At 46.3% G+C, this 8,557-nt stretch overlaps 1 pseudogene; it reads right to left on the reverse strand.

Annotated features, from left to right (window-relative positions):
- Positions 1-757: 757 nt before the first annotated feature.
- Positions 758-8,241, reverse strand: LOC101341565 (apolipoprotein L3-like; annotated as a pseudogene).
- Between the last annotated feature and the right edge of the window lie 316 nt (positions 8,242-8,557).

Genomic DNA, 8,557 nt, shown 5'->3' on the forward strand with positions numbered 1-8,557 from the left:
CCATTTCCAACTCTTTAATTTTCTCATTGCTTGTTCCTGCATGTCTCCCTCTCCACTCATGCTCCCAGTGTCTTCTTTAGTCCAGAATAAACTGTTTCTTCCCATTCCCCTCACTCTCTAGTCCCCTCTCCTCTCTCATTTCAGCCCCAGCTTTCCTGCTTTATCTTTTTTTTAATTTTTATTATTTTTGTTGCTGTTGAGAATATACACAGCAAAACATACACCAATTCAACAGTTTCTACATGTAGAAGTCAGCGACATTGATTACATCCTTTGAGTTGTGCAACCATTCTCACCTGCCTTTTCTGAGTTGTTCCTTCCCCATTGACATAAATTCACTGCCCCCTAAGTTTCCTATCTAATCTTTCAAGTTACTGTGTCAATTTGATCCCATATAGACAGATCTTAAAAGAGCACAATGCTCAAGGCAGACAACCTTTACTAGTTAAGCTAAACTATTGTACGGTTTTAAGAAGACTTGAGGGGATATTTTTGGTTTAAGGTTTAAAGATAATCTCAGGGCGAAGATTTTGGGGGTTCATCCAGCCTCCATGGCTCCATTTTCCTGCCTGGTCTTGAATTCACTTTCCATCTGCATTAACCCTGCCCTTGCCATACTCAGCTACAGAAAGGGCAAACTTCTTAATACTCAGTTGCACAAACTATCTTTCCCTTTTTCCCTCATATAAAATGCTTCCACACTTGTGACAGCCTCTCCTGCTTCTGGCACTGCTCAGAGTGGTCTTTGAGTCATTCCTTACTGCAGATTCTTATGGATCTCAGTGAGCAGCTCTTACATGTACTCCAACTGCCAAGCCTCCACTCTCAGCTCTTCAGCCAACTCTGCCTTCACCCCCCAGTGCAAGTGCTTTGACTCTTGCACAAGACTGACCACATCTATCAGAAAGAAGACATCTGTGGTGGCCATACCCATGACCCGGGCTCCTTTGGCCATTGCCAGAGCAGTGCCTGCAAAGGCTTTTTGCTTTGGCTTACCCTTCTGGATTGAGATGTTCCCAGTGGTTATGAGACACCTGCGATTGGGTGCTAGGAGTTTGGCTAGTTCTTTGGTACGGTAGTTCTTCCTGATATTTGATGAGACTTGGCTGCAACTCTCTGTGGTAGATACAAGTGATGGAGGCACAGCCTTCAGAACACGTTCACGATTGCCAGTTGACACCACATTGCTGGCTTTGGCTTTTGCTGACGACATGGTTGAGTGGTCCACGATGCTGGTGGAAACACTGGTGATAGCAGCCGCTATTCCCAGCCCCACCCCAGTTGCCCAGAGTGACCCCTGCTGTCACGTGTGCCAGAGCCAAGCCAAAGATGGTCAGGATGCCAGAGACACTGCCGGCAGAATTGGCCACAACATGGGAGATGGTGCAGTTCCTGTGTGTCTTGCAAACCTTGTCTGCAAGGGCATGAAGCTTTCTCATATGCTCCTCAAGCTTCATTTTCACCCAAGAATACTTGTCCAAAAACCTGTCTGTATGCTGCTGTTCTTTTTGAAGACTGTCTTTGTCTTATGTGGCTATGTGTTTTCTGAGCTTGTTTAGAGCTTCATGTAGTATATCTGCCTCATCCTTGTAACAACAAAGATCAAGGAATTAAGAAAGACAGTTTGATTAGCTGCAAAATGGGTTTGATACGATCTGTCCTCCATAAATCATAGAGCTTTTACTATAAATCAAATGGAAAAGAATTCTACAAATACAAAGAATTTTTCTTTCAATGTTAACACATTTTGTACATGACACATGCTCCATAGTACTTATTCAATAAGGGAATAAAGAAGCAAAAATCATCTTAAGACGCTGTTTTGTCATAGGTAAAGATGTTTTCTCACTCAATGGCGGGTCAACACCATTGTGAAAGCGTCAGTCCCAGCACAGCTTGCCACCTTTCCCTGTGACCCATGAGTAAAACTTGTGATTAGGACCAGCTGTGTTGGCCTGGCTTTTTGGAAGAGATTAGAGTATATGCTGACTCCTTTTCTGAGTTGTTTTGATCCAAATGCATCCCATAGCAGATAATAGCCTATTAACACATCCCTCCCCTCCTGCCCTAAACTCATGTTAACATTCCCAGGAACAGCTTAGCTAAGTGTGTGTGTTATATGACACCTAGCTAACACCACTGCTCTATCCGTTCCCTGTGTTCTCCTGCAACACAAGAGGGGTGCGTGTAGACCATTTCCTTGTGTCAGCTGAGGAGAAAGACCCACTGGCCATGGGGGACCAATGCCCACTATGGAAGCTGACCTTGCTCTGTCTCATCTGTATGTGAGTAAAATGGTGTTCCATCCAGTACTTGTGTATGAGATATATCTTTCTTGGAAACCCCAATACTTGCCTTTCCCCAATTGACTGGGAAACAGGAGCTCTGGCTATGAACCCTGGCTCCACTCTGACTCATCACCCCACCTTTACTGACTCCTGAGCCTCAACTTTCAGGACCTTACTCTCAGATGCCATCAGCCTAACTCACAACTTAGCTGATGACAGCTTAACGTGTGCACACCTGAAGGCAATGAACAACTTTATAGAACCTCTTAAAGATGCCAGAGACTTGAAGAACCAAATACATGAATTGTTAAGCATACAAAGACCTGCATTTGGACAAACCGGAGGAGGAAGTATTTTCCTCTCTGGCGGGGACTTGCAAAGACAAGTAGAGTCAAGTCCTTCAAATTACAAAAATTTGGTAGACACCCACTCTGACTTTGGAAGTCATCACAAAGCCATACTGCCTTCAAGCTATTTAGGGGCTACCCTACATCGAATAGAAACAAATCCATTTCCATCAAGCCAATTTCAACTCATAGCGACCCTATAGGACAGAATAGCTCTGCGTTATAGGAGTTCCAAGGCTGTGTAGTCTTTACAAACACATACTGCCACGTCTTTCTCCCATGGAGCAGCTGGTGAGTTTGAACTGCCAACAATTTTGTTAGCAGCCAAGTGCTTAACCACTGTGCCACCAGGGCTCCTTATGTAGAATAGAAGATGGTCCAAGTAGCAGTCGAGAACCCCCCAGCTCCCAGGCAGAGTGTGAAGGAAACAATCACCCATGGCCCTCGAAACCCATCACTGATGGCATCAAACCAGGGAGGAAAGAAACGTCCCCTCCCACTTAACTGTCCTCTGCCAGACCCACAGCCTCCTTAAGTCTGTGCCCTAGACATCTCATTCATCTCGCCCCAGCTGAGCCCTGCTGCTCCAAGCTTTCTTACCACTCCTCCACCCCCAGCTTTGACCCTGTGTCCAGGCCTCCCTGGGCCTTTGGACAGGATGAATGCACTTGGTTCCCCAACTTTGACCTGCCATTCTCTCCAAGCCTTCACCATGATCCTATAAAACTGATTCCTATTCCCATTGAACGATGACGAATCCAAGTCTCTAAGATACAACATAAATTTTTCAGAGCCCCAGGGCTGGGAGGGGCCAGAGTCAGGATCCCACCCCACTCTTCCCAACTCCACCTCAGCCTCTCTTCCTTTTGAGCCAGGAGAAGAATCCTGCAGTGTTTGTATAATGGCTTGGATGGGGAGAAACAGAAATCTAGCCTGAACTCCCTAACACAAATTGATTGTGTCAGGATTTTTCTAAGTTGCCCAGAAGGAAGTCCTGCTTGACTCTTACTTCATGGAAGGAGATCCTTGGGGCCTGTGTCTTCCCAGAAAACTTTGTAATTGGACGTGTACTATGTGTGAGTCATTATGCTAAGCACTTTACATGCGTTATCTGATTCTCCTCACAATAAAACTCAGCAGATAAAGCAACTGGTGGAGAGGAGTGAAGTATCTTGCCCAATGTCAAACAACTCTCAGATGGCAGAAATGATCCAGCTCCATGCAGGTTTCATCTCTTCTCAACCTGAGACCCTTCACTGCCAGTGAATACCAAACCAAACCAAACCCATGGCCATCAAGTCGATTCCGACCCATCGCGACCTTATAGGTCAGAGTAGAACGGCCCCATAGGGTTTCCAAGGACCCGCTGGTGGATTTGAACTGTCAACCAGCATTTGGTTAGCAGCCGTATCACTTAACCACTGCACCATCAGGGTTCTGCCAGTGAATGACATGGAGGAAATGTTCCTCATGGATTGTGGAGAAGGGATATCTGCAACCCCAACCACACTAGATTGCCTGGAGGAGTTGTGCCTGCCAGGAGGCAACTAACCCAGCAGGAAGATCTGGGTGGCATTCCTGGGGCAGCTTGGAGGTTACCTGGACAAGTCGGACTCAATCTGGAATCTCTCCCAGGTTTGGTCTTCAGCCAGCAGGTTTCGCAGCTCCTCTTGGCTCATACTGTTCTTGAGATACTCAATGATATCCTCAGTGGTGACATGGCTCTCTAGTCGGAAAGAAACAGAATGTGGTTAGAGGAAATGGTGGCAGAGCATAAATCACATCGAGTATTATGAGGTGGTTAAATGTACATCTTCCTGAGCAGCTGTTACCTGGGGTACTTTTGATAGAGTCACTTGGGAAGTGTCTGAGTCATCGTCAGCTCAGAGCAATCAGAAACCAAGCCTTCCAGCCCCAGAAAGTGGGAGAATGCCACTGATAGCTTCCATTTACCATGTGCCTATTGTGTGGCAAGCACTTTATGTCAGTGTCTTCAAAATGTGAGTTGCAACCTGTCAGTGGGTCATGAAATTAGTTTATTGGGTCAAGAGCAGCATTTTACAAAGAAAATGGAATGGAAAATGTCGATGTTTTGAATATAATAAGGAAGTGTATTGTTTCTATTAACTATTTCATATATAATGTGTTGTTGCTATTGTTGTCTTGTGCCATCGAGATGATTCCAACCCATGGTGACCCCCATGTGTTACAGACCAGAACTTGGCTGTAATCTTAACAGAAGCAGTTCACCAGGCCTTTCTTCCACAGTGCCACTCTGTGGGTTGGACTGCTAACCTTTCTGTTACTAGCTCAGCACAAATGGTTTGCACCAACCAGGGACCTTATGTGTGTGTTTGTGTGTGTGTGTGTGTGTGTGTGTGTGTGTTTATGATGGGGCTAAGCAACACCCTGGAGTTAAACACATTATTGTTTAATTAATTTAATTAATTCAGCAGTGAAATGAAGATTCACACTAAACCAAAAAACCAAATCCGTTACTGTCGAGTCGATTCCAACTCCTAGTTACCCTATAGGACAGAGTAGAACCACCCCATAGGGTTTCCAAGGCAGACTGCCACATCTTTCTCCCTCAGAGCAGCTGGATGGTTTCAAATCGTCAACCCTTCGATTAGCAGCGAGCTCTAAACCACTGGGGCAAATACTATAATGAATGTAAGTAATCTGAGGTTACTTCAGGTCAGGATTTCTGTCCAAATGAGCAGCCAAAGAGATGTGTGGGAGATTATGGCATTGTAGATAAGGGACTGGGGCCAGTGGCGTCACTAGGTAGGTGCTGGGGTAGTGACGGCACCAGGTGACACTGTCAGTGAGGCTGACACCAAATGACAGTCTATAAAACTTCAGTGTTTCAGCAGTTTGTAACGTTTTATAAAAATATCCCTGCAGTTACTTACAACAACAAAACGTTTTTTTGTAAGCCCAGCCTAAAAGGCTAAAATTCTATGCTAATTTACTTTTTTAACCTTCTAATATGCTCCGGTCAGAGCTGTCATTATAATCCAATTACAGTGATACTTCCAATCACACGGTTTTGTTTTTGCTGCTTCCGGTGTTTTGTGGTTTTTTTTTTTTTTTAATTCTTTTTTAATTGTACTTTTGATGAAGGTTTACAGAGCACACTAGTTTCTCATTAAACAATTAATACCAAATTGTTTTGTAACATTGGTTGCCAACCCCATGACATGTGAACACTCTCCATTTCTCCACCTTGGGTTTCCCATTACCAGCTATCCTGTCCTGTCCTGCCTCTCATCCTTGCCCCTGGGCTGGTGTGCCCATTTAGTCTTGTTTTGTTTTATGGGCCTGTCTAATCTTTGGCTGAAGAGTGAACATCAGAGTATTTGCTGCTGGTATTCTTACAGTGCTGATTTTGTCAAAATTTCTGGTCTTTTAGCTACAATATTGTAGTAATTAGCATGGGGGGAGAGGTGGTGACACCATGAGTTACCACACTGGGTGACACCAACCCTGGTGACGCCACCGACTAGGGACCGTATATATTATTCTGTAAAATGTGTTGCCTGCTATATTCACACAAGTGAGGCAATATTCTTATTTCACAGAAGAACTTGAGACACAGAGAGGGAAATTGGGCACCCAGAGCCGGCAAGCAGAGGGCTTAGGTTTGGAATCCAAAGCTGCCTGGCAGGCATTTCTTTGACATGAGTTTGAAGCCTTATACTTTAAAACTTCCTGTGATTTCTTCATTCAGTTCTACAGTGTACCTGTGAGGTTTTTATTTTAAAACAACATTTCAAACTACACTCCACTGAGGACAACCACCCTACAAGGAGATCCTTCTGCTGACCATGTGTGGCCCCTGATGGGCAGTGGAGGGAGTTCTTCAGGTTGGGGTTGTGTGCTGGACCCTCAGCCCTGATCCTTCAGATCTCTCCATATTACCTCTCTCTCTTCCAGGCTGGCTTCGGGGACACTGTCCCCCATGGGCACCTAGGAATCCAAGTGGCCCACAATGTTCAAACCAGACTTTATCCAACAAAGATCACTTGTTTCCACCAGTGAAATAACCAGTTGCCATCGAGTTGATTCCGACTCAAGGCGACCCCATATGTATCAGAATAGAACTGTGCTCCATAGGGTTTTCAATGGCTGATTCTTTGGGAGCAGATTGCCAGGCTTTTCTTCCAAGGCACCTCTGGGTGAACTTGAACCGCCAACCTTTTGGTTAGCAGCCAAGCACATTAATTGTTGATTCTCAGGAATCTGCCAGCCCTAACCCTTCCTCAAGGATCCCAGGGACGTCCAGGGAGCTCCTGGCTCCTAATCTTTCCACCTCTCCCTTTCTTCAACATAATTAAATGAAACACAATTTGCTCTTGAAGGCGGTTCCTGAGAGAATTTGATTTGTTGCCAAGGCAGTTCAGTGAGGGGGAGGAAAGCAGTCCTAAGGAAACAGGGCTGAGGAAACCTCACGTTGATTTGGGGATGAGGGGCTGTTTTGGTTTCCTTTTCCTGCTTCACCTAAGGGAGGGAGGAAATGAGGACTTAGATGCAAGGAACCCACATCACTATATCTGTGTATTTATTGAAGGTGTGGGTCTGGGGAGAAATAACTGAGAGCCAAGTCTCCACGGGGGGTGGGATTATCTGAGATTATTAGGATCAGTCCTTACCCAAGGATTTCACACCTGGCAAACAGGTGTTTATAATTGCGAGCACAGGCCAGGTGCCCTAACAGAGCCACTCTGATGGGGTTGGGGTTCCCACCTGGAATAACAGGTTCCAGGTAAAGGAGAAGGGAACCAGACCTTAGTGAGGACGTATTGTGTGGCAGGCAGTGCCCTGGACATGTGCACACATTGTATTTGGTCTTACAGAGCAGTTCAAGGAAAGATTATTGTCATTTGACAGGTGAGGTGAGGTAAGGAGCTCTAGGTGACATAAATAGAATGTGGTTTTGCCAGTTGAGTGGGACTCCGAGTCCCTCCCTCTTACGGCAGACACCCCCACACAGACAGGTTGGGCTGGCGGCATGGCAGGAGCTGGAGGAGACGGCCTCTGTTTGTGAAGTCCATGGTCAGCCAAGAGCAGAGAGAGAGGTTGCCCTGAGTGGAAGCTTAGAGTGGATGAGAGGTCAGGAGATGCTCCAGGTTGCTGCTCTAACTCCTCTCCTGTCCCCTTCTGGCTCCCTCTCCTCACTTCCTCCTGGGCTGTCCTTAACTCACTTCTGAATCATTTCATGGGCAGCAGGAATAAGGAGAAAGTGAGCACGTTGGCCAGGCCACCGTTAGGGGAGGAGCAGGAAGGAGATGTCCCCACAGACCTCGAGGAGGCTCCACTTGGTGTCTCCTGGGACTTAGAGGCATGCTCATCCAAGCTCGTTCTCAATTCTTGATTCCTCTGTAGGTTAACACAGCTTTGGAGGTGCCACCCTCACTGCAGGTCCTAAGAAAAGGAAGAAGGACTACCTGAGCTGAATCCATGAGGTTCTGGGTTCATGGTGCCAGCAGTGGACTGTGAGATTTTCGTTACAGCTGACCAGTCGGCATCCAGGCTGGAAGGAGACTTTGCTTTACCCTTGGGGAGAAGAAAACAACTTATAGGATGGAATGTGAGCCAGCCATGGAAACAGGGACCAGAGAGCGGCCAAGTCTCCAGCGATTCCCTCCAGGACGGCAACAAGTGTAGAAATGAAATGGACTTGACCCAAAGTGTTTGTCTACAGGGCTTGGCCAGGTGCTATTTAAAAAAAGTTACTCAGCCTCATTCCGGCTCCCCCCTTTGCCCTCCAAAGCCAAGTTAGTGAGTCCTGTTGGGGTACAAGGAGAAGATACTCAGACCCCATGTGTTTCAGAGAGTAGCATCCTCAGATGCCACAGGAGGGAGGTTCTCAGTGAAGCATCTCCCTCTAGATGCTGGAGGCCGTTTCCTCGGGCAGAG

Source organism: Trichechus manatus, unplaced genomic scaffold, assembly GCF_000243295.1.
Source record: "Trichechus manatus latirostris isolate Lorelei unplaced genomic scaffold, TriManLat1.0 scaffold00027, whole genome shotgun sequence".
In the NCBI taxonomy this organism is placed as follows: Eukaryota; Metazoa; Chordata; class Mammalia; order Sirenia; family Trichechidae; genus Trichechus; species Trichechus manatus.